This window comes from Falco biarmicus, chromosome 7, assembly GCF_023638135.1.
Source record: "Falco biarmicus isolate bFalBia1 chromosome 7, bFalBia1.pri, whole genome shotgun sequence".
Taxonomy (NCBI): domain Eukaryota; kingdom Metazoa; phylum Chordata; class Aves; order Falconiformes; family Falconidae; genus Falco; species Falco biarmicus.
Window position 1 is genome coordinate 63,714,632 of NC_079294.1, and position 26,486 is coordinate 63,741,117.

The following is a 26,486-nucleotide window of genomic DNA, read 5'->3' on the forward strand; positions in this document are numbered from 1 at the left end:
CCCCAGGCTGGTTTGTGTATAATTGATGGGTACCCTGAGGTTCTCCCTCCCCCTCCTCCCTGGGATGTCCTTTTCTGTGTTAGTTTATTTTTTAAATAATTAACAGACTTTGTGACTGCCTGTCTATCTGTCCCCCTGGAATTCCTCTCCAGCTGCTCTCATCCCTCCCCGTAGCCCCTCCTCCTCCCCCCCAACGTGCTTCTCCTTTCACTGTATGTTAAAAGCATGTCTTTTGTTTTAGCTTTGTGCAGTGAAACCTCCGAGCAATTTTTGAACATGATGCCCTTTGCCGCTTGCTGGTATCCTGAAATCTTCTTTTTTCCTCCCGGATGCACAAGGGAACCTTCTGCTCTTGACAAAGAAACTGATTTTGGTCTGAATAATTCAGTGCAGGGTAACTCTTGTCTGATGGGCACCTTCTCTCTGCCCAAACTGCCTTTAAAAACTGCCTGTCCCCATAGCATGGAGGGGTGGGTGCAGCTGAGGGTGGCAGGGAACACCATTGCCACCCTGTATGTCCCCTCCTGCACATCCTCCCGGTGGGTCTGACCCACGCAGGGGTTGCTCTGGCTGATGTGGATCTGAGGTTGTCCAAGCAGCCCTGCGTGCACCTTCTGCAGCTGTTGGTAGCAAGGGCAAGAGCCTGTTCCTTCTCTCTTCCCAGTGCATCCGCCTTGCTATGGTGCTAGCAATGGTATGGGCAGTAGGGGAGGTTTAGCACATCATGCCATTGGGAAAGTCAGCTATTGAAGGTGCTGGCTTTCTTTCCTCTGCCATGCTGGCCTCTCTTCCCAGAGGAAAGTCTTACTAATAGAAGAGAAGCTCCAAAGCACAGTAGAGCCACTGGAGATATTTGCTCTACATGCTGGACTTTGGATAAGTGGCCAGCAGCAAGGGTGGATGCTGTGGCCCCGGTGGAAATGGTGAGTTCTCTGTAAAAGCCTGGGATTCCAGGGAAGTGCCAGTGCCTGGGCATGTATTTAGGAGTGAGAAACGCTAGGACGATGCTTGTGGAACCTGGACCCTTTCTGATTGTCAACAGAAGACTTTGTTGGATTGTTGTTCTTCTACCTCATATGAAGACCATCCACCTATTTTAATCGTTTCATAAATAACCTTGCTTCCCACCTTTACTTGCCTAGGCTTGCTGCTCTCCAGATCCACATTTTAATTGACAATCAGCTTGTGGCGTGGCTGGAGGCTATGCCAATAATGCACATATTCATGGTATGGGAGGCAGATAGGCCCCCTCCCTCAGACACCATCATTCCAAGCAAACATCAGACAAGTGGCTGGCTTTGATGTGGGTCCTGGGTTTGCAGCCTAAAATGAGGAATCTTTGGAGCCCCGTTTGCCCTGTTCCCTGTGCCAGACATGGCAGAAATGTCATAACGGCCAAGCAGTTGTGTCCTCAGCATGGTGGAGGAAGTATTTTGCAGTTCTTCAGCAGACATGGTTGTGCTAGAGAGTAATCAAGAGCAGCCTGGGCTTTGCATAGACCGGTGCTGTGAAAATAATGTTAATCAGGGATGGGGAGTGGGGCAGGGAGGGTGGGTGGTAGGGCTGTTGTTGGGCCATCTGAGGCACTTGTCAGAGGACATTAGCCCTGCAATTAGGAGAAGCTGAAGAGAATGGAAGAGAAGACAGCAAGAGAAATGCTGCAGCGAGGAGGGCTTTGTGTCAGCATACAAAGCTTTTTTTCTCAGCAGGGCTGCAGGGATTTGCTCAGGTCTCCTCCCAGATAAATTAACACAGCACAACACCTGCTCCTTTAGTGCAGCCAGGCTAACTCCACTGCAGACCTGGCCTTTCTCTCCGTCTCTCTCTCTTTTTTTTTTTTTTTTTTTTTTTTTTTTTTTTATGTGACATGGAAGCAGACTGTGAACTCCCTTCTGTTTTCTTCCCCCTGAACCGCCCTTTTCTCATGGAGGGTGAGATTGTTTCCCCCAGAAGAAAGACTGGAAAAAAAAAATCCAAACCAGCTGAAAGATGTAGAACAAACCCTCACCAAAAAAACCCCACCAAGCTGGCAAGAGGTGAAGGGTATGTAATTACTATTCCTTATGCAGCCCACTAAAGCTGCATGTTTTAACCATCTGAGGACAGCAGGGAATTTTCTCTTCCAAGAGAGTCAAATGTGGGGTTTGCATTTTCTTTCTTTTCAGGAGGGGTGCGGGGAAAAAGAAGTGGACTTCATTTTCCTTGGGATTAGCTAAAGCTCCTTCCACTTTTATGTTGGCAACATGAGGTTTCATCAGACCTCTGATCCTGTGCTGAATAAAAATATAGCATTACTGTCAAACTGCAAAACGGAGGGCTTGAACTTAACTGGATTAAAGTGCATTTGAGACAGCATTCTTCCCTTAATGCAGTGATGGTGTGGGGGGCTGCTGCCGCCGTGGCCAAATCAACCCACATCTGTGCCAGAGCATAAGGGGGGTCCTGTTCACTGTTGCTGACCAGAGAACCTCGGGCTGAATTTTCTTCCAGGATATTTGACTTGATGCTTAGATGTCCCATTGCTGGAATTCTGTGGATTTATTCTCCACGATGCACCATTGGCGACAGGCTCGCTAATCAGTAGGGTGCACCTCATATTCATGGAGATGCATGCACGAGCTTTAATTGCACATAAATGCACTGAGCCACATTTGCTTATAGTTTGGTGTTTGTCTTTCCCATATGAATAAACATCCCGGGCTGCTCCTCTCTGTCCTGCACTCTTGATGGCACTTCCACAGCCTGTTTGCCACCATTGGCTCTTGGTTCACTCTTTGGGCACCTTTCTTGCTGGATTTTGCAGGTTTTTTCTGACCTCCACTGATGGTCCAGTGTATTGTGGGTTTGATGGTATATTTTACAGTGGGGCAGAGGCCTGGGAGAATCCACTCGTGCCATGTTGTGTGTTGCGCCTCCCGTCTCGATGAGTGCCTGCATGCTTGGATGTATCCCCATATGTCCAGTAATGAGCGTGGGCTAATTGCCTAGGCAGATAGAAAAATAGATAGGTAATTTGTAGCTATTTAATTTTACATTAGGCAGAGGGATGTAGGGGCAGAGGCTAATGTTGTTGGCATTTCTTTTCAGGGTTGTTAACCAGATATGCTGCCTCTGGGGCATAACAATGCCTCCCTTGGTAGAGCTCTCTAATACTTTTATTACATTCTTATTAATTTAGCAATGGCCTAAAGTCTGTGAGGCACCTTCCAAGGCATGATCCCTGCCCTGAGGACCTTACAGACTAATTCCAAAGCATGATACAACTGGGGATTACTCAGTGAGGGCAAGGGCCTAATGGAGTAAGAAATGGTTTGTATTAGATAAATGGATAAGAATGAATCAGTGGAAGAGTTAATCACATCGTTCCTTGCAGGCATGCCGGGATAAGCGGCTCCTTAGGAGGTCTGCAGTGAGGCTGGTTGGTTTAGCGAGATCTTTCCAAGAAGGGACCATGGACTAAGGTTGCTTCTCATGTCCCAGCTCCATTTGGCACCAGCTCCACGTGGAAGGCTCCTGTGGGAAGCAACGTGTTCCAAGTACAAAGAAGCCACATGAGTAAGCTGTCTGATCAACCAAAGCGTTGGCGGTAACCTCCAACAGGGGACAGGTCTTGCTCCCCCAGAAACACAAACAGCTCTCCTCCCAGCTCTCCTCTTAGCCCTTTAGATGGGGAAGGCTGGGGAGGATTTTTTATTTGGAGTGAAATTGCAAAGCCATGCCTTTTTGCCACAGATTTCAGTTCTTGAGAAGCCACAAACTGACAGTCCCAAACAAAAGAGCTATCCAGGAGGCTGGGGAAAGGGCCGGAGGGGAGCGGGGGCTGGAAAAGAGCTGCTGCTCAGGGGTGGCCGAAGGGCCCCCCCGTGCCCCCCAGCACCTGTCCTCCTCGTTTGAAGCTTGTAAGCTGCCCAGTGCGGCCAGCCGCTGGTGGGACAGATGGGTCTGCAACAGCTGAGGGAGCTCAGGTCAGGAGGGATGAAAGCGAGACAGTGAGCCCTCCCCTCGGTGCCTCGGCAGCGCGGGCTGGTGTGAGCCAGTGAGGAACATTTGGTGTCCATGTGGCATCTGGCAGCAGAGTTTGCTTCTCTGGCATTTCCTTTGGTGAAAGGAAGAGCAAAGCTATTCACTTCCAAGCAGCTGCTCTGCTCCACTGGGAGGGAACAGCATCATCCGCCTCCCTGCCCCGGCCCTTTGGCAGGGTGCTACAGCACGGTCCCCTAAACTAACGCCCCCAGCCCCAGGTAAACATCCTTTGCCCTCATTTACTCTCTCGTATTTTTTTTTATTACTGAGAAAAGAAAAACTCACTGCATCACTTACTTTAAAACCTAGTTGCTGTGGCAACTGGACGCAGGGTTTGAAGTGGCCAGCTCCTTCTTCTTGACATCATTGTTTGACTTTCAGTTGCTGGAGCAACAGATCGCTGGGAAGAACCAGCAAGGTCGAGGTTTCTCTTTCTTTCTTCTTCCATGTTGCTTTTCTTTAGGGCCTGAGAGCACCAGCAACGGTTTGCTTTTCACTGAAGACACACACTGTTAGCATATGATGGGAAGATGTCAGGCAGTATTAGAAGAAACGGAGATTAGGTCAAAGGCTTGTTACAATGGCAGAATTCCTACAAAACTGGGGAGGGAAAAAAAGAGAGAGAGAGAGAATGAATGAGCCATTATATTTCCCAAGATCAGAGGGTTAGAGAAGACATGGCTCTAGCACACTTGGTGTTAACATTTACCACATAGCATTTTTCTGTTGGTTGTTCTGAACCCCAAGTTTTTCCAAATCAGAGCTATAGCTGGGGTGATAAGCAGAGAATGTAAAATGCTATCAGATGTAACTACGTAAGCCAATACGATAACATAGCTCCATCATTTCCTCTTATTGAAATGTTACACTTACAGCTTCCTTCCAAAAAGTTTTTCTTTCTGTCAGTGTCATCTCTGGCCACAGAATAGCTGTTTAACCCATCCCAGACTGCTTTCCTCTGCGGTGGGGCACAAGAGGGGATATAGGACAGCTATTTACTTAAATATTGCTTTATAAAAGTTACATGTCCTCCACGCAGATTGTCCTGGGCTCTGGCTGTAGCCACAGGGGTGGTGGGACAGTGCTGCCAATCGGGTGCACCAAGGTCACCCTGTGCTGGGAGTGAAGAGGGACCGTGTCCTCATTCATAGAGTCATGGAATAATTTAGGTTGGAAAAGACCTTGGAGATGATCAAGTCCAACTGTTAACCCAGCACTGCCAAGTCCACCACTAAACTGTGTCCCTAAGCACCACATCTATGCATTTTTTAAACACCTCCAGGGATTGTGATTCCACTGCCTCCCTGGGTAACTTGCTCCAGTGCTTGACAGCCCTTTTGGTGAAAAAAAATTCCTAATAATCAATCTAAACCTCCCTTGGTGCTGCTTGAGGCCATTTCCTTTTGTCCTGTTGCTTGTGACCTGGGAGAAGAGACCGACCCCCCTCGCTGCAGCCCCTTGCAGCAGCTGCGGGGAGCGATAAGGTCCCCCCTGAGCCCCCTCCTCTCCAGGCTGACCCCCCCCAGCCCCCCCAGCCGCTCCCCATGGTTCTTGTGCCCCAGCCCCTTCCCCAGCCCCTGCCCGGCTCTGGACATGCTGCAGCCCCTCAGTGTCCCCCCTGCAGTGAGGGGCCCAGCGCTGACCCCAGGATTCGAGGGGTGGCCAAGGGACAAGGGTGCCTTGAAGGTGATGCACCAAGACTTCAGTAAGCTGGCCACTGTCCTTTATCAAAATGCTGATGGCCGGGAGTGCTCAACATCATTTTCCTAAACTGAGACTCTCTCCATTGGTTCTGTGTGCCGTGGTGGCTGACAGCATCTTGGTCCTGGCTGAGCTCTTTGGGTCAGCAAACACCGTGTCCCTGCACAGAGCTCTTGGTGAGATTTGGCTGGTTTCCCTCTGGGGTTAGTGTTTGCAGAGCCTGAGGTGACAACAGCTACTAGCTTTTAAGCTGATGCTGAATTTGCAGTTCTCTGGGTTTGAGTTTTGAATTTCTTCCTGGCACGAGGCTGACCAGGCATGGCGTAAAGGCCAGAGCAAGGGGGAGGTTGGAAGTAGGATGATGCATCCACTGGAATACAGTTTTGGCATTATGCATCAAATTAGTAATAAGTAAAATGTCAAAGCAGAGGCTGGTTTTTGGCAGACGTTTTGTGCTTAAAACCTAAATGATTAACTACTGCTCTTTCAGGAGGCTAAACATGTCCTTGATTACCTGACAAAATATTCGTAGGATTTCAGTTTATATCAGTAAATCAGGAGTGGCCGTAAGTAATGCTGTTGGATGGAATAGAGTAAATGAAAAGTAAAATGCAGTTTTTAATAAAAATGCAACTGGAAGTTAAAAGTATATTTTGAAAAAAAAATAAATTAGAGAATTAGTTTAAAACCCAAAAAAGTAGAATCTATTGGTGTAAAGCTAAAGGAAACTGCCATTAAAAGGTACTTAAAAAGCTGAGCTTTTCTTGTTCTGAGAATTCCTGCTAATGTATCTGACTGTCCAGCTCATTCCAGGTTTCCATATATATATATATATACACACATATAAAAGTGCAAACTTTTTCACAATGAACTTATGGTTTCAGTATTACACCCTCATTGCCCACAAAATACACAGAATTCAAATTAACAAATATACATGCCTCACAGCCTGCACAATGTCAGCCACAAATATGCAAGCAAGAATGCTGGTTGCTAGAGTTCGGAGTTAGCTATTAGTGAACATTTGTATGGTGTTCAGATAATTTGTTCTTGAATGCCACACATGTACCACATGGTTCAGATGTGGTTTGAGGAGCTATAAAATGGGATTTCAGACTGGTTCTGTCCCTACTCTTAAACCCATGGCTCAATTAGGGCTCAGATGCATCTCAGCTATAGGGCTGGCGTCCTGAGTCTGGGATATTGTGACTAGCTGGGTTTTGTGGAGGCTAAAAGGCATGGATGCAGCTGCTTATTAGTGAATTTGTGCACGTGCCAGTCTGCAGTGAAATGTACTTGAAATAACCTATCCTAGATGTCTCTATGAGGATGACGGCCCTGATGATTTAGCTATTTCAGTTCCAGCTTGAATTATTCATGTATTTGAAAACACTCATGAATTATTTGTGTTTTCACTAAATATATAATTTAAAAACCCAAACCCTTTCTACGAAATATAAAAATTAAATTTGTTTTTGCTGCTCTGAGATGCTGCCCCCACCCTGAAACAGCCCTTCAGCTGAAGGCTGGTGGGGAGCTGTGGTGTCAGGCTACAGTGATGTCTCAAGCACCAGCATCCCTGCCTTAACCTGGGCCAGCAGGTGATCAGCCCCTGAGTCAGCAAGAAAAAGGAAGACCCTTATAAAACTTAGATCTAACCCTAACTTATTTTCTTAGCTTCTGGATACTGGGATTTTGAGAATGGTGACTATCTTGCACACATGGGTTTAGGGTTTAGTCTGCTTTCACAAGCTGATGCATCTGGACTTAAGGTGCACACCAGTGGATCAAAAGAGCTTGATCCCTGCGATGCAAAGTCCTGATCTGGTACAAATTTACAAGGTGTTTCAAATGCATCCAGCTGTTTTGGTGACATAACTTTATCCTGGCAACCTTTATGCCAAGTCTAGTACTGTCTGTCATCTTCAGGCTGACATAATATGGGCAACTAATCTAAAACTGGAGCACATCATATCATGTGCTTAGGCTAATTCAACAAAAATGTGTTTGTGCTTGATCCAGATCAAATCTGTCCTGCCACGAAATCTGGGATACAACTGATGTGATATTAATAGACATGGAACCACAGCCTAAGCCTCTCCCCCTCCCCAAACATCTGCAGCGGAGGGGGGATGGCAGCGCTGGGAGGAGGCGTCCTGTAGGGACAGCAGTTCTGCTCTCGTTTAACTGTGTGAACTTCCCAGTGCTTACATTAATTTTGAAGAAAGTACTTTGGCATAACTGACACAAAATCTGGTCCCTTCACCTCAAGGGATTTGTTTCTTCCAGGGGAAGTCTGAGTAGCTGCACTCTAATGAAGCATCTTAACATATGATGCAGTTTTTCTCATATTTTTTTTCTCTCTCAACTCTTTTGTTGCCGTAGAATTGCTTTATACAGCTACTATAGTAGTAGTTTTTTAACCTCTTTGGGCTTCAGATTGTCTGAAAGATCTGGCTGGCCAAGGGCTCTTGATTTCCCCTGGATGTGATATTGTCCTGAACTGCCCAGTGGCACTTCTGAGCCCTGTTAAAAATTACCCCTTCCATTTCGTTGTCTCTGTGCTTTCCCTTGGTTTTTAAAAAAAATAAATTAAAAAAATTGCCATTTATAGTTTTCCATCAGATTCCCTGGTCTTTTTGCCTTGTATTGAGTCTACATTCCACTAAAATCTTTCCCTTTTGTGGCTTCTGTCATAAGAATTTAGATATCCATCCCCCCCATTAGCTGATTAATGTGCTTTCATTTTGTCTGAAGCACCAACCGCTTCCACTGACTGCTTGGGGGGCGTGTGTGTGTAAGTGTGCGTGTGTGTGCGCGCTCAACAAAAGCCTTTTCTCTCTTCATCTCTGTGTTCTGGGACTGAGGCCAAGTTGTGATTGTAATAATGTAATCTCTTCTGAATACTTGAAGTGATGGGAAAAAATGAGATTTTGAAAATGAAATAGATTAATCTATACAGCTAGAGGGGGGAAATCATGCATTTTAATTAGCTCTTGAGAGTAATTTTCCTTAAAGTAGTACAAGCCAGGTGTGCAAAAGTATCCTCCTGCCTTGAGAGTCTCGCCTCTCCTTCTGGAGTCCTTGGAAAAGATGGTGACAAGTGACAAGTTCATTCGGGATGCTTCTGCTGAAGGGATTGAACATAAGGCAACTTGACGGGACCTGATTTTTCAGAGGTTGCACTTATGGAACTATGTGAAAATCAAGCTTCTCTTCCCCTAAAGATGCCTAGAAAATTGAAGCAGCTGCTCACTTCAGCATGCAGGAGCACTCTATTTCTTTGTGTGCTCGTGCACACGGGGGAATGGGGATTTATCAAGTTATTTTATTTAACTTTTGTTCAGGATGAGATCATTCCCTAAAAGGTGTTCGCAGTTTATTACCTCGCTGGCTGGGGCTGCTAGCTGTTCTGTGTGCAGGAGAGCAGAGAAAGAGGGTCACACGTGCTTTTCAGTGGGCAGGGGCACGGGGCTTGCATTGGAAAAGGAAAGTTGACCTGCTGTAGTTTGCCGTACACCTGCTCCTTGTGAAATGAAAATCGCTCGCCCGCAGTATGGCACTTGTGCCCGTCCTCACAGCCAGGGCCGGGACAACACACCCAGGTGATGGCCATCGCGTGGCTGATGAGCAACATCCATCAAGCCAACGTAATCCTATGACTTTTGATTGTGCACCAGCACTCTTGGGAAACCCAGCTTAGTTGGGAAGCCACCCAGTATTCACCCTCATTTCCTCTCTTTGCCTGGGAAGGGGCAGTTTTGCGATGTTATAGCACATGAAGTCTGGTGACTGGGACTGGGGAAGTGTTTGGTTCCTTGACAAGGACCTTTATTGATCAATTGAGTCTGGTTTTTGCCCAGAGCCTCCCCCGCTTCCCCCGTGCCAGGTGCCTAATGAAAATCTCCCATGCTGGAGTGCTAACAAGCTCTTCAGCCTCCTCCTTCAGCCCTGATCTGCGACTGACTGCAGAGGAGAGATGATCTTAGAGAATGTGTTGCTTTACCTCAGCCTGAGTTTTATATCCCAGCTAGGCATACTGAAATTTTTCAGACTTCCTTTTCAATCACTCACTTTGGCATGGTAATGGCTTGGGTTGCTCTTTTCTAAAGTCTGTTTTAGTTCTTTACCTTTGTATTTTAGCAGTGAGTTGCCTTGAATTTACAGTTCCTGTTGAATTCCTCTATGAATAACACCTAGGTTTCCTACTCTGCAGCTGCAAACAAGGTTTAAAAGCTTTTGGGATTTCTTGGCAGCTAATAACTCCCAGACTTCAGCATAGTTCATTTTCGAAATGTTTCTCATGCTTCAATCTGGACAGCGTTATGCAGGTCAGGGAATCCTGTCAGACTGGGGGCCAGGGGAGGATGTTCCATCAAAAGCTTTTTTGGCAAATAAAAAAAAAAAAAAGGCCAAAAGGACCTTTAGGAATACTGCTTAATATCCTTTCCATCCAAAATAGGAAAAGCACCTGTAACTGATGCCAAGCACAGGACAAAATAAATAAAAAAAATTCCCCAAGCAAAGACCTCCAACTGGAAATATTTCCTGAATGATCTCACTGAGAATCCCGTAAGTGGCTGGATCAGTTTTCGGGAAAAGGGAACATGGGCTTGAACTCCGTACTGAAAGACAAGAAAAATCTTCGGGAAAAAAAATGAACCAAACCCATATGCAAGCTGTCAGAGGTGCTAGGATTTTTTTCATTCCTGATTGGAACCTCTTGACATTTACATGGAAAATGTCACAGGGATACAGCAAGACTTGAGATGAGGAAACAGGTCTAAAAAGTGACATAAAATTATGTTTGCAGCTTTCATGCTGGGCCCACTCTGGTACAGGGGCAGAGCTTGAAGGGCAAATGTTGGCTTTATAGACCTGGTATTGGTACGTGAGGGATGTGGCATGTGGTGGGTTGAGCAGCAGAGGACTTGTTTCATGTCATCTTGGACTTAAGCAGTTCATGCAGCTGTGCTGTACAGTAAGCGTGTGTGTGTTTGGTGCATTGCCCCACAGAGACAGGACCCTTTTAGACCTGTGCCATCCCCCAGATTTTAGGCTGCCCTTGATTACAGGCTTGCGCTGTTACCAAGGACAAGGTGCCCCATCAAACTCATCACCAAGCTGGGGTTTTTCTTTAACTACGAGCAGATCTTTGCTTACATCTGACCTAGAGTCAGATAACGGTCTCTCCTTTTTAATGATATGTCTGCAATTAGTATTTATTTTTCATTTAATCAGTCAGTGCATGTCAGCTAATACCTCAATAATTATGATCTTGCTGTCAGGGAGGAAGGAAATCAAACCTCAGGAGGTCACACCAAAACTGTGAATCTGATCTCAGTGTAACAGGGGTTCTAGGCAGGACTGATCATACTAATGAGGGATAGGCACTTAGCAGGTTTGGAGGCATAATCCAGGGAACAATGTGACAGATTTTTCCTGCAAATTTGGGCCAACCCGAGTCACGAAGAGTAACATCCGGATGGGTATTTTCACTTAGCAAAAACACCTGCTCAGAGCTGGATCTTTATCGTCCAGAAATTCTGTTGACTTGCACTCTGCTTCACTTCTACTCTGAATTTTATTCCTTCAAAGAGGTTCAAATAGATGTATCTTAAGATGCAAAATCCACCAATCTTTGCTTCCAGCTGCACTGAAAATATTGCAAGGCATTTTCTTGTTGAGGCTAAGAAATGCAAAACAACTGGATCATACAGATCAGATGTTTTCAACCTGTAAATTGCAAATGAATTCAAGAGGCCTCCCTCTTATTTTAACTGCCAGGAAAAAGTCTTGAAGTCTTTCTTTTCCATTGCAACACAGGATCATGAGATAGAAGAGACTGAGATCTGCCAAAATAAATCCTCATTGGAAACTTGCTTGGAGCTTTAGAAAAGATTTGAAGAACTTATTTGAGCTGAATTCGTTTGCCTAATCCTAGTGATAATTTGGCTGAAGATGTTCAGTCCTCTCAGATATACTGCAGGCTGCATGATGTTGTACTTAGACACAGGCTTAACAAGAACAGAGTCTCAGTGAACTTCTGTACCACTGTCCTAACACCTTCAACTTGCCAGACTGATGCATTTCATCAAAGTCAACTGTTCTGTCACAATACGATAGCTGAACGCAAGGCATGAGCCTGCAACTGCAAGTGTGTTTAGAAGGGAAAGTAATGCATATGCCATATGGTAGAAATTGATGTCTGGTAATAGATGTTTCATATATTCCAAGAACATCATTTGCTCCAAACGAAAATTCATATACTTTAACTCTTTTTTAACCTACAGCTTGTTTTTTAAGTTAGAGGCCTTGGTTAGTTTTTCTTCTGCTTGAATGGTTCTGCTTTCTCCGAGGTTTCATAGCATCCATACTAAGTACTACGCTGTTCCTCTGCAAATGCTATCTGTGGTCTCAGCTTCACATTGCCCCTCATCTCCCGTGCCCCGTCGGGAGGGCTGTGCAGTGCTGACAGCTTTTAATGAGCTGCAGAAATGCAGGGCAGAGAGCCTTGCTTCCAGCGGGGGAGGGTGCGCTTATCTCTTTACTCACAATCTCAAAAATACTCCCGGGTCCTGGGAGATGAAGGGCCTGGGCATGTAAGTGTAAAAGACAATTAAGAGTGGTGTTACTGGCAAGTGAAGATGATTGAAACGCTGTGACTGAAGTGTCCCCTGGCAAAGCTCTGGCTGGAGAGTGCACTTCTGCCCCAGGCTCAGCGTGCCCCAGGACTGTGCCCAGTTCACTGAACGCTTCTTTAGAAGAAACAGAGGAAGGAGGTTCCAGCAGTATTGCATAACTCAGTATTTAAGTGGGTTTGGAGTTTCATGTTCTGCTGTTTCATTTCAAAAAAACCTTTTTGTTTTAAAACTTTTACAGCACTCAGTTGTAAAAAACTAAGTTATTTATTGTGCTCTTAAGAAAAAAAAAAAGGAAAATTACTAAATAACTTGTAAGGCTCAGAGTAAGGCTGAATCTTATTTTCAGGAGAGATGTGATCTTTAAGCACTTCACAAGAATGGAATTGATAACTTCTTTCTGTATAATTTAAATCTGATTTGGTTCAGCAAAAGCAATGCCTCATACTTTTTGGATATTTTCAGTAAAAATCACCTCTAAATCATCTTTATGCATCACCTTTTAGGAAGAAATGTGGAAATGCAAAAGTGTCTGGGGTGGAGAATGAACAGTGTTCAAGACAATGCCAGCGCTGCTTAGCACCAAACTTTCCTGGGCTGGAAATGAACAAAAATACCAATTTTCCTTGAAACTCTTAGGGGCATGCAAGGCAGCAGAGTACGCTCAGTGGGTAGTTTAGGAAGACCCATGCAAGTAGGGGCACTGGAGAACCCCTCAGAGCTTGATACAGTGCCTTATCTAGGGAGAAGTGTTTCCCACTGCTCCATGACCCCTCCAAGCTTGTCCGGGAGAAGAGGGCATCTACCAAACCCCCATCCCAGCACCTGCAGCCTTGCATGGACATCTTGAAAGGCAGCTGGGCTCTAGATTCCAGACCTGGAATAAGATGGGCCAGAGGAGGTTTTTGCCTAGGCAGAACAGTCCTTTGGCTGCTGCATACTCCATATACATAAATAAATAGACAAATAAATAAATAAATGCATGTAATATGTATACGTCCTGGATGCAGTTATACTTTTCTCCTTGATGTTTTCTTTTCTGCCTCACTGACAGGACTCTGACCAAGACACATAACTTGTAGTGAGTGTGTGTTGAGATCTTGTGAGGTCTTTTAGCTTCAGCGAGGCGAAGGACTCTGTGTTTCAGACCCCCATCAAACAGGGCAACATAAGTTGTATCTGATGAAGACCAGCGCAGCATGTCATCGGTTCAAAACAAGGGAACAAAAACAGAGCAGAAAATTGCAGCCAATGTGCTGGGAAAGACTCCAACAAAATAGGGAGGCTGCCTCTTTGTGTGGATGAGACACTTTAACTGGACAACGGAGTGAAGAAACACCAACAAAGAAAGGAGAGACCTTCACTTGCAGAGAGAGACCTTATCCAGTGTTGTCTTCTTCCTCCTGGACTGGTGCATGCATGCTTTGGCTGGTGCCAAAAGAAGGTGCGGAGGAGGCCCTGGGATTTTGTGACAACAGTGAAGACCGCAGCATGCTCTGCTTTGTGATACGCAGATCTCATGTAGCAACCGAGTAAGGTTTCAGGTCTTCTTTTCCACCCTTTAATGAGACCCTGGCTGCAGCAAGGAGAAGAGTGTCCTGGGCCTCTTCCCGTGGGCTGTTTGGATGTTTTGCTGGAACGGTATTTGTGATGCACAGATCCAGCTTTTTTCCCAGGCATGAGGGAAAGGGAAATTTTAGGAGAGGGGAGAAAGGAGGCTGATGGTAAGAAGGAGAAAGCCTGTGTGTTTTTTACTTTATGAGCATACGAGCAGCCCACTGTTACAGTAGGGATAGGTGTTGGCTTGTCAATTTTAATATGGTGAAAAGGTGCCTAGAATGATGGTTGGGCTCTTGTTAATGGAAGAATGGTTTGTATTACTGGTAGTAATAAACTGATACATAAATCTGCAGCAAACTTAAAGGCACTTCTAGCTGTCTGAGGAAGATGCTGTTGGTTTAAAGGTATTTTTTCCCAATGACTACTATTTCCTATCAAAATCAGATCTCTACAGGAAAGAAGACTGTGAAGATGTTCCTCATGCTGAGGCACTATGTGTTCAAACTTTCTGTACGGTTACGGAAAGAGAGGCATGCCCTTAGCCTAAGTTTTTTAACTGGCCATGTAAAAAACCTCCTGTACAGCAATAGACACTGGCACAAATCATGGGCAGCATCCTACACGTGAGAAGTTCTGGAAACTGGAATGGATGAAGGTACCTGCTTAAAACCTGTGTCATGCTCTTGGGTGACTGCCAGTGGATGGAGAGCAGCAGGGAATTATTTCATGTTCTCCTGAAGAAGCCAGACAGGACTACCGGCAGGAAAGGGAGGCAGCTGCTGGAAAATACCCACTCCTCAAGACATCACCTGGCCTTTGGCCTAGCTGATGTGACCTTCTGCAATCACTCTTCCAATTTCTGCATTGACTTAACCAGTCAGTCCAGTCAGTGCTGGCAGGTTGCATTTTCATGTCATTTTTCTCAGGGCATAGGCCCGGGCTGAGATGTGTATCTCTCTCACGGTGGCACAAAGAAGAGGAGCTTCCAGGACTTGCAGCCTGCAGATGTACAGATAAAGATGAGAGGACATCTGGTCTCACCCGCAGTCTGTTGCTAGCTGGCTGCGGTACCAGAGAGACAGGCTCTTGGCAGAGGTTTCTAAAGTGGCTTGAAGTGGGGAGGAGGGAGGGGTTGCTGAGGATTATACGCCCTTATTCTTTTGAAAAAGCAGGAGGGTCCTGGGGAGAGGGCTGGGTGAGAGAAGCTACCAGATGTGAAGGGAAGCTCAGCCAAAGGAAATTTTCCAAAAGCTGAATCTGATTTTCTAAGAGAAGGCATACAGAGGTATTCCTATGCAGAGCTTCCACGTGCATCTCCAGACTGGTGTCTCCTCAACATGGCAATCAGAAAAATTGTCAGGCCAGTAGTGGTACAGTTCCCCACCCTCAGCCCCCATGAAATCCACATATCAACCAAAGATATACAAGTCTGGGCTTTTTATCAGGTTCTTGCTGTTTAAAGAAAGAATCATCTCAAATAAGGACAATCTACGATCAACCTGTAAAGATGCTTCAAGGTTTTGCTCTATGATAAGCACAAATAGAGACTGACTATCTAAAATTCATATATCCCCCCCTGAAGTCCCTGACTTAGAAGTACAAATATCTCCCCCACACAGAATCACCTAGGGTCACATTCTCTGCTGGTGTAAACTGGCAGAAATCCATTGAATTCTCCCATAAATCAATTTAATTAAAAGTGTCTTCTGATGTGTCTTTGTTTAGCAATAATGTTCATCTGAGAGGGTGTTATAGCAGGAAAACAAATCCCTTCTTTACATTCCCTCCCCCCAACCCCCTGGCTCAATTTTAATGTTTTTAAAAAATATTTATTTTTTAAACTGGAACAATAAATGTGTTGTTCACAAAGAACCTTTTGTTCTGCCAATACATTCACTCAGAAGAATGCCTATCTATGATTGTGTATTAGAGAGGGAGGAGAGAAAGGGTGGGGGGCAATTCACAGGTAAAAATTGTCCATATATGTAACAAAGATGAGTTCATTTGATAAAATAAGACCACCCTCCCTGCAAAGCTATACCTGCAGCATAAATAAATAAAAAAATAATACTTTTCTGAACTTCTGAAATAATGTGATTTATTTAAGAACTTTTGGGTTTTTTTTTTTTAGCTTTTCTACAAATCTGACTATTCCACTGGGACAAACCCATTAGGCCTAATTCAGCAAAATGCTCCGGCAAATCATTTAACCACATGCTTAACTTTAAGCAGGAGCTTAAGTCTCAGGCATTCAAACCATTTGTGTGTGATTTATTCCTGGCCTTTTGGAGAGCAGAAGGAATGCAATGTGGCCAATCCACAGCTGATAAGGAGGCAAAACCAAAGTGACAGACTAAGGTGTTGGGAAATATTTGCTTGACTCTGAACTTGTGTATTGGCTGGAAAGAGTTCGGATGCTTTTTGGAACTCTATAGAGAATGCTCATGATATTTTTTCTGCTTTTCATGCGGGCTTTAGCCAACTCACAGGCTCCTAAGCCCCAGGTGCTCTTGCTCAGCACTTGCACCATGGCAGCACGTAGCACGCGGGCTTCAGGACTGCTTTGGGAAAAAACTGGGAGAGGCAGCCAGTCTGCTGGATTGTTATGGTTGTAAAGGGTCAGCTCTCAAACAGGTCTCTCTCCCTTCCAGTCCGCAGTGCATCTGTGATTTTAGGTTACTTACACTGTATGGAATACGTGTCTTCAGTGTTTTCTTACCTTTATGTCATGTGGGGCTCTCCCAAAAATCTGAAACGTCAGGTGTCACTACGCCTGTCCTTTATCATGTGCCAAGATAGACCTAAAAACAAGTTGTCTGAAGACTGTCAGTCCACTTATTCTTTTAAGCCTCCTTGTGATCGTTTCATTTCCATATTCAACCTCTTTCCTCTGGTGAAGGAGGCATCCAAATTGTGCATTTTGATACCAGGTAAAACGTGTGTGTCTGTGTGCAGCAAAACAACATGGTACGTCTGTGTTGGACTTCTCGTTTTAGCCCACCCCAGATCTCTCCCTCCTCCTCTCTCTCCCCAGGGAGCAGCTGTCACTCAGCCACCCTTTCCCTTCAGAGCACCCCACAGGTTCACAGCCCACCAGGCGAGCAAGTGTTGTAACGAATGGTCTCATCCAGTGGTTTGCAGCAAGAAGAAAGTCCTGGCCTCCCAGAGACTAAAGGAGAAACCTGGGGAAAATTCCAGACCTTGAACATATACTCTGACTAAGAGACTAAAGATATAATGTGCTAATGCAGAGATTTCCTTGGAAGTACAGGAGGCTTCAGCTCCCCTCTTGCTGGCTTTGGTCATGGACTCCAGTCCTACCTCACAACTCACCACTGCCTGTGGTTTCTCCTTATAGGTAGATAAGGGCTACACATTCCTTGATCTTCACTTTTGCAGTCCTCACTGAATACAAACGTGCAGTTCTTTCATGCATGAAAAAGATGTGTCAGTACTGCTGTAGTGAGACCATCCACTGAAACTGTATTTGCTTTATTAAATCCATTTTTCTCTGAAGTTTTCCCGTCACATGCTGGCTGTGTTGAGCTGATGAGACCTCTTCACCTCCTGAGATGTTTATAGGTTTTAGTAAAGAATATGATGGACAATTTCATCCTTCAAGAGCTAGGATTTCAATTTTAGCCTGCATTAAGCAGGGATATACTGTGGGATAAACTAATATTTCTTACTTAAAAGTCTTATTTCATTTGATTCAAAGCACCTTATTTTTCAGACTTAAACATTACTGCTGTAATTAATTTCACAGTGGCACAACACTGAATCCTAAGAATAGTTCTGAACTGACCTTAACACATATATGTCCTTTTGAGGACTGAAAGAGGGAAAAGAATCAGAAAGGGAGAAAAGAGAAAAGACTGCAGGAGCTAAAATAAAAGACAATCCCTTCGTCACCTGAATAAAACCCACTAAGTGTTGAAATGAGGTCGAAAGATATTCGTTAAGACTGTGAAGTAGAAAGGCAGCAATTATTTCTTTGGAAAGTCTCTCTTAAGGACTTTAAGTAGAAGCCTGGAGGAGGCTGCCTCCAGCTAGGAGGAATTGCCCCTGGCTTTACCAGGAGCAGGGAAAGAAAGGAAGCAATTACCCGCTGAACAATGGCGAATTAAGACGCTCCTTTCTGTTTTCAAAACCAAGCTCCTTCCCCAGTGTGGTTTCCAGCTGGGTGAGAGGAGGAGATGGCCTCCTGGGGAGGAACCAGCTGCAGCACCCCACAGAGCCCCCATGGCCGGGCAAGGGAGGGAAGTGCTGCGGGACCTCTGAGGTGTGCTCCTTCCTTCAGGGCCAGGTAGCTGGAATGGGGTTATCCTGTGGACCCACTTTTGGCAAGCCTTGCATCATTCCTGTTCCCTTCCACGCTCTCCTCCCTGCCCACCGACCCCCTCAGCTGTCCTCCATAGCCAAAACTCACCCAGAAGCTTCTTGTCAAGGTGTCCTTGCATCCTGCTCCCTCCTCAGTTTCCATGGTGGTTTACCAGCTGAGGAAACACCGAGAACATGATGTGGTTTTGCCACATCTCCATCTCCCCCTCCTTCCCCTCCGCCCAGGATGGGGATGGGCAGTGCATGGCTGCCCCATGAAACCAGCCCAACCCTCGCAGCAGCTCAGGGGAAGCAGAGGGAGGATGGGCTGTGGGTGGAAGTGTCACTTCAGGCAGATTCGGGTCAGGCCTGGGGATCGGCTGAAGAGGATGCAGAGACATTTGGCTGACCAGAGAGAAGAGGTGGGGGACATAAATCCTTCAAAGCTGGGGCTGAGCCGTCACGCAGCCCTGTCCTGCAAAGTGCCCCAGTCCCTCCACTCCTCTGGAAGTTAGTGGGAGTTGGGGAGGATCAGCCTCCTTGCTGAAGAGGCAACCCTGAGCCCATTTAAAAAAAAAGATGAACAAACCCACCTTTTTTAATTAAAACCAAATCCAAACCAACTCAGGCCCTTTCTCAAACCTGCCTTGTTGTCAGAGCAAATTGCAGAGCACCTTGCATGCAGCAGAAAGCTGCTGTTTTTTAATGCATTGCTACAGCGGTGTCCCTGGTGGGGTAAAATAAATGAGCGGCATGCACAGCCCCATGTAAAGGTCAGCAAGAGGCGTTAAAGACAAGAGGCCCTTCCAGCCTCCACTGCCGCTTCCCGGGCAGGCGGCGGAGGGAGGGACCGTGAGTTCACCACCCACGCGGGAGCACTCAGGGGCTTCAACACACACATGTGCTCCCGGCCGCTGTGCTGCACGTTTGCCTTCCAGGAGCGAGGGGTTCACCCACCTCCGGCACGCTGGAGTGCTTAGCTTTGTGGGAACAACCCTGGGCATCAATGCGTCGGGCTGAGCCTGGTGCACAGCCGGAGCCTGCTCAGTTTTATGAAGTCTGTAAAGCTCTTGCAGGTGCTGGCAGCCCCCCTGCCCCCCCTCTCCACATCTCCCCGCCTCCCTCAGCCAGGCACCCAGCCTTGGCCTCCTGCCCCAGCGCTGCGTGCAGCTGGACAGTATTTTTGGGCTGCTTGGAACAGCCAATTCCCACCGCCTTTCTCAGCCAGCCTTGTTCCTCTTTATGTATGACCTTAAAACCATCTTCCTGTTCCTCCTCCTCTTGCCTTATTCTTACACTTTGCCTTCCCTGACCCATTTCTGCACTTTTTCTTTCCCCACCCTTGTGCAGTTAGGTCAGAGGGGTGCTTTCCCATATCTACGACACATTTCTGGTTGTCATCTGTGAGTAGTGTTTCACCTCCTTCCTCATGACTGTCCCCAGCTCCGTATTTCTGCCAAGGTCATATGAAGCACATAGGAAGGCTTTTCTGCCGCCGTGGGTTCGAATGCAGGCTGAGTGACTGCAGGGGTTTGCTTATCTGGGTGGAAACCCCCCCAGCGCCTCGGTGGCATGCGTGCCCCTCCACGCCTGTCAGGCTGCCAGAAGCTGCCGCCTCATTCACTTGTGTGCTGTGTTGGAGGGCATTTCCCCCCTTTCGTTCTTCTTCTGGATCTTGCTGACTTCAAAGAGATTTTGTTCTCCATATCTATAGGTCAAAACACTTGAGCACACGATGTGAACAGGGCTGACCCCTGTAACGACAGTGGGTCATGAGTTCAGCGAGGAGGCTGGTTTTGTTCCCTGCTCAAAGGGAACTTATTGCAGCCTCTGTTGGGGCAGTCTCTGCAGGAAGAAGTGTAATGGGAAAACCAGTCAAGGTAGGGCCACAGTGCCCCCAGGGATGTCAGTGTCCATCCAAGCTAAAAGAACTTGATGGCTGAGACGTGGATTTTGAACTCACCTAATGATCTGACCCTGATGCTTAGAGTGAGTGAATCCCTCTAGACAACACTCCGGATAGTGGCATGGATGTAGCCGCCTTTGGGCATCTGTGTTACAAGTCCCTGACGCCTTCGCATTCTCTATAACACATATCTGTTCAGTCCATGAAACAGTGGGTCTGACCTGCTCTTGGGTCTCAAAAGCAGACTTCTCCCCCATACACACTGTAAAGCCTGAAGCTTGCACTAAGTGCCACCTGAGCCCTGCTTTGGGGTTTACTGGTAGAGGGGACCTGAAGAGAGTGAGGCCTTTGGGTAGGTCTGAGGAGGATGAGAATGGAGTCACAGCTGAGCCAGCCCACAGATGTCCTAAATTTAGCTCCTCTCTGCTAAGGTGGTGGGAAGGTTATAGCCAGCAGGGTCGGTGGAAGTAACAAAGGCTATAGGGCTCAGCTGTTAGGCTGATGCCCCTGCTCAGAGAGTACATATACCCACCCAGCTCCTAGGAGAATGCTTTTTTTCTTTAGTCTGGTGGGACCTTCAATTGATGGTTCATCTCTGTCACCAAGGTAGGACTTGTGCTATGGTTTTGCTAATAGGTCATTTTCTTTCGCCTGAGGATGGACTCGTTGCTCTGTTCTTCTGCCTCACTTATGTCCTACTCGTAGCTGGGAATAAGGAGAAGAGCTCGTGTGCAGCCGTGCGTGGCTCTCCTCTGCATGCTCCTCTGCCTGGCGATCTGTAATCCTGGTAAAGCACCATCTGGGCTGTAAGTGTGTGAATATCCAACATGGCAGCACCTCAAATTCCTAGTTTATGCTTATTAATAACAAGCTGTAAAAATAGCAGTCAGACAAGATGAGATCATCAGGCTGATCGTGGGATGCCATATGCTGTCTGTTCTACTGAGCAAGCCTCACACAGAGGAGACCTGTGCTCCCTTGCCAGAGCAGGGTGGGCTGGGAGGCAGCAAGGTGGTGTGTGGGTACCATCCTCTTTGGGCAAAGCCCACAGGAGCAGAGAGGTACTGCTGGCAGCTGCTGAAAATCTCCACGCCTGAGGACAGGACAAATATACTATGGGTTTTAGATGGCTTTGCCTGGCTGTGCCTCTAGCTGCTTTGTCCTGCTGTGACATGTACAGTGCATAGAGACCTTCCAGACCGGCATATTTCTGTCTCATTGGGGTGATGGTGCCTTAACAGAAGCCAAAGTTTTCTCATCATTTTTTTTTTTTGATTCTGTTTACCGTGAAGTTAAGATATAAAAAACCCCAGTGAGAAAATGCTAAGCCCATTTTTGTATGTGCTTCAAAAAGATGATGTAGGTCTTGGCCAGTGGTGGAATAGCAACGTTTTCTGTACTGAAAGGAATGAGATTTCCAGCACCTAGCAGTGTCCTATTTGTCTTTCACAATCCTCTGGCTGAGAAGTGTTTTTCTAGATTAGGGCTCTCCAAACTTTGATAGGTCATGGACAGCTGTGCTATGTTGGTGAAGTGTGAGTGGCACGAACTTGCCCTCTGCTAACATGGGCCGGGGTGCTGGTGGCTTCCCTTGCTCAGGAGATTTGCCTGTGTTGCACCTGGGCTGTGGTTCACGGCAAACAGCAGAAACAAACTTTCTGAATCCTTCCCTCTGTTTAAGGAACTAATTTTCTGACTTGGATTGTTGCTCCCTCGGTAATGGCCTGGACTGTGGAGCTGCATATTCAAATCCCCCCGCGGACCCTTGTCTGGTTCCCCTTGCTGGTGCATTGCCGCCTTGCCAGGGGGGCTGCTTTTGGGCGGGGGTTGTGTGTGTGACTGTAACACCCAAACTAGCCCCTTGCTTCTCTGGTCCTAAAGAGGCTCAGGTGCCAATTAAACCTTGCGCAATCAGGAGAAAATGGGGCCTTTGGTAATATCCCTTCTCAATGCCGATGCCGCAGGTTCTGCTGTCCCAGGATGTGTGTATGAGTCATTGTCTGGAAATCCAAGTGGCCAGATGTCCGCCAGATCCTGCCGAGCCCCTCGGCTCGCTGACTTCAGCTGCTGCAGGGAGGGGGCTGCCCTCCCCCGCAGGTGAGGAGCCTGGTGCATCCCTGCAGGTGGGGGGCGGCTGGGCCCACCTCAGTGACACCCCCCTGCCCCGGGGAGGCTGTGTGGGCAGCTGCCCTGCGCCACTCACTCTCCAGCTGTGACCGTTGTGGCTTGCAAGGAGCTCTACGAGGGATCCATGCAGGTCCCTGCCCTGAACAGCTGGGGAGATGCTCCTTTGGGTCTTGTTGGTGCCCAAGGCTTTTGTTTCTTAGCACCATATTAATGCCAGGGTGCTGCCCCCCGCTGCTGCCCGCTGCCCCCGGGCTGCCACCTCCGGCAAGGTTCGGGCAGACAGTGCTGCCGTAGGGTTGGGGTTGGGATCTTCTGAAGGGAGGCAGGGTCCTGCTTTGGACTCCAGGTTGGGCTTTGGCTTGTAACCAAGATGGTATTCTTAAAATAAAAAAAAATATTTTTTCCAGAATCTTTCATGTTGTCAAAAAGCCTGGTGGCAATGCAAAGTGTAGATACTCCATTGCTTCTAGACAGTGGCGCATGAGATTTTTATGAAAAAAAATAAATGAAATAGCCAGTATTGAATTCAATAAACTCTTTGAAATGTTGTGAAACACCAGGGAGTCCTGTTCTAAGGAAGGTCATTGTGTTTTCAGGAGAAAACCACAGCTTTCTGTGGAAAAATGTGTGACTAGATCAAGCTGCTAACTTGTTGACCAAGGCCAGTGGTCTCTCTCCTTGCTTCAGACCCACCTCCAGCCTGCCCCATAGCCCTGGGCTCAGCTGTACCACCAGTGGGCAACTGGGTCCCATCAGCCTTCATAGGTCAGGTGACCCTCTCCCTTCTTGGGGAGAAGAAATCAGCCAAAGGTCTTGAACCCTGTCACGATGAATGGGGCACTGCAAGAAGCAGCTCTGCTTTAGGGCAGCTCCCTCCTCACCAGCACGGTTATTCGATGGGTGTGTTGTTCACGTACATGCCCACCTTAGGGGATGTATAGACTAGGGCTCCATAATGCACTGCCACGCTCCAGGAGTGCAGCAGAACCCCCCCTTTTTGTATCTGTCCCTGACCGAGCCTTGCTGGAAGGTGAGTCAGGGCAATGGCTCTGCAGGAGCCTGTTGTAATTGCCAGATTTAGGATGTTGGGCTCTGAATAAATCTCTGCTTTTACTTTGCTGGGGATAATTCAGGCTTGAAAACTGAAGTGGCAGTTTATAGCCAGGGTTTTCAGTTTGGCTCATCTAAGATTATGCATATGTGTATGGGGCTAAATGCAAATAAGCTGCTCCCAGAAAATATAGTCTCACAAATGCTAAACTTATTATCCATGTGGACTTGATAGCGTGAGTGACTGGAGACTCCATAAATTACCTTCTTTCTGTTCAGAGTGAAAGTGATACTGGTCCTGTAGACCCTGACAGTAAGGAATGGCTCCCTTTCTGGTTGAACAGGTTTGATTGGCCACTAATTTACTCTCTCTCCTGTTGTAATTCAGCACAGCTTTCTTGATGCACTCTTCAGCTCTTACCGATTTGCTGCTAGGAGGATTTTCATGTAGTGAATTGTGGATTCTAGTTAAAACACGCACAGAGCACGCTCCTGCTTGATGACTCTGCTCTTAGATGTCACAGGAAGAGACAGTGTTTTGTATAACTGCAAGAAAAATACCATGTTCTAATTAGTGTAATTTATAGTCCCTTGCAGGCTAAAACAACAGCTGATGAGTCATGGAAGTTCCTTCTGACATTTGCTGAAAGAAATGTTATTTTAGCTCCCATGACTTTTGGGGAAGGGGGAGGAACACGGTGGGGAGGGAGCAGTTGGTCTGAAGTGCCTCACCCCTTCTCCAGTGCCTACCTTCTGCAGCATGTTTCCTGCTGAAGGACTTCTGGTGTGTTACTTTGCAGCGAGGAAGCATTGTTTATCACCATGTCTAATTACCAGGTGTGGTGGGTCCCGGTTCGAGTTTTTGTATCTGGACTGGAGTTCCTGAGCTGATTGTGGTTGCTGGAGTAGGAGGTTTCAATAGCTGCAATACTACTGTCATCGCTGAACTTGATGTAGCTGCGCAGACAGAAGACTGGACACTAAGGTCCCTGCCATGTGCTATAACTGGGCACTGGTGTGTTGTGAACGTACTCACTGTGGTCAGGTGAGGTCTGAGCATAGTGTAGGACCCTCAATTCTATTTTCAAGGATGGTCTTGCTACTGAGTTGCAACCTCTTCCTACCCCTGTGATCCAAGACTTTGTTCAAACTGGTCTCTGAAGATGAGATGGTTGGATTAAAGCAAAGGTTTTCTCCAAGTTGTTTTTTCCACCCTGAGCTGGTCACTGATGATTAGGTGAACTGACATAAACAGCTCAGGAGTTGCTCGTTAACCGCGGGCGGGAGGGACAAGCACAGGGTGGGTGATCCTTCCACCTCCTGGAGACTGTCCCTGGCTCTGTAAGTCTGGCTCCGACCATCAGAGGTCAGCAATGGACCTGCCCAGCAGTCAGCTTGTCTCTCTGGATCATGCATCCGCAAAGCCTTCTCCCTTCGAGTATCAGGGATGCCATACGGACTATTTTGTTCAACATGTGTTGTCCATGCACGTGTTTGGAGTGGTTAGCGACATAAAATAAGATCCCCGGAATAGCGGTGTCTACAGCAAGCTGTATGAAAGGCTTTGCCCACAGCAAAGCTGAAGATTACTTTAATGATTTTTTTTTTTTTTTTTTTACCCTGGTGGCTTTTTGCTTGGCTACCATGAGATACAGGCATTCTTCCATTTATTTTGTTGGAAGACAGACTGTTGTTCTCCAAGAATAAGTAAAATGATGCCAAAGTGATGGCTACCTTGCACCCTTGTCTGTGCATTTCAAGAATTTATGGAGGCATTTAAAACGTTTTGTTGAAGGGAAAAAAAAAAAAGTAAAAGTCTGAATCTTTCAGGTTGGGTGAAAACACAGTTCCAGAAAGTTCATCTAATGACAACGCCAACTGAGGTGGCAATTGCCTGGCTCTGCTGAGTGTGTGAAGGACTATCCTGTCCACAGACCTCATGCTCCTCCTAGAGGTACTACTTCAGCTTCTGGCTAAGTCCATGGCTTTTGGAGAATTTCTTCAAAATTCTGTGTGCTCGTGGCAAAAATACCATTGCTGTTTTGGCTCTGTTGAGAGTCGGTGAAGGGCCAGTGGTCAGAAGGAGGCAAAGGTGGCTCTGTGAAAGTAGTTTGGACAGAGCCTGGGGGTATGTGAAGGTGTGAGAAATGAGAATCTTTAAGGAAAGGGAATCTTACTGTGGTGGGGGAAGCACAAAGAAAAAGATCCCAAGGAACTTGGTAGAACCTTTATACAATTTCTTGTGACCTCTGCATCTTGCTGTATCTGGAGCAATGTGTGGCCTTTGTTTTTCAAGCCTATCAGAGTTAATAATAAAACAAGATAAAAAAAGCCAGGGAAAATACTGCTTTGCATCCAGATGCGAATGCTCTGTACCTGTGCAAACCAGAATAACTTCTAAGGCAACAGGTGATCTCAAACGAGCGGTGCCAGGATAGCAGAGTTTCTGGCAGACAGGCACAATTGTAGGGTGATTTTCCCAGCTATTGTTATGGCTGTTCATAAGATGAAAGATTCAATAATTTCCAGAAGACCTAATTTTTCAGGGAGGGAAGGAAATTTCTTGTAAGGACTGCATGTAACCTGAAAACCTCAGTTACCCAGGTAAATTTGTCAAGTCTCTGACTGTGATAACATACTGGTTCAAACAGATTTTGGGTGGATGGATCATTCATATGAGGCCTATTATATTTACTGAGGAGATGTCAGAAAAAAATAGCACTCGGTTCAAATTAATCTGAATCTTTACTGATGTGTTCAGTCTTAGCTTATCTTTTTCTCCTATCTTTGTAGAAAGAGGCCTAAATTCCTACATTCAGACACTTGTACTGAAATTTTAAGAGTTGTGACAAGACTAGCAGCATTTGAAAGCAACATCCTCAATGTTTTATCAGTTTTTCTCGGGGAGAGAGACATGCTACTTTTCAATGTGATTTATAGAACTTTGCAGATGACTTCTAGCTCTTTCCTCCTGGGTCTTATTTTATTTCATCCTTCTGCCTCTTCTTTCTTTTCTCTTATCAGTCACTTCTGTGTGAATATTCTCTACCCTTCCAGGACACCAAGTCAGCATCTGTAGTCCTGCAGAGATTTTGTTCTTCTGGTTAAATCGGTGCGTGTGATTACAGACCCTGCAGAATGGGAACATAAGCAGAGGT

At 46.4% G+C, this 26,486-nt stretch overlaps 1 long non-coding RNA gene across 3 annotated transcripts; it reads right to left on the minus strand.

The window, feature by feature from the left end:
• Window positions 1–548: 548 nt before the first annotated feature.
• LOC130153116 (uncharacterized) lies at window positions 549–18,535 on the minus strand. Of its 3 annotated transcripts, XR_008823223.1 has the most exons (4): window positions 18,355–18,535; window positions 16,645–17,492; window positions 4,321–4,532; window positions 549–3,513 (listed from the first exon to the last, which is right to left on the minus strand). It is a non-coding gene; the product is annotated as an uncharacterized LOC130153116 (long non-coding RNA). The 3 variants fall into 3 exon arrangements; XR_008823222.1 differs by lacking the exon at window positions 16,645–17,492; XR_008823221.1 differs by lacking the exon at window positions 16,645–17,492 and having other exon boundaries at window positions 4,321–4,623.
• Between the last annotated feature and the right edge of the window lie 7,951 nt (window positions 18,536–26,486).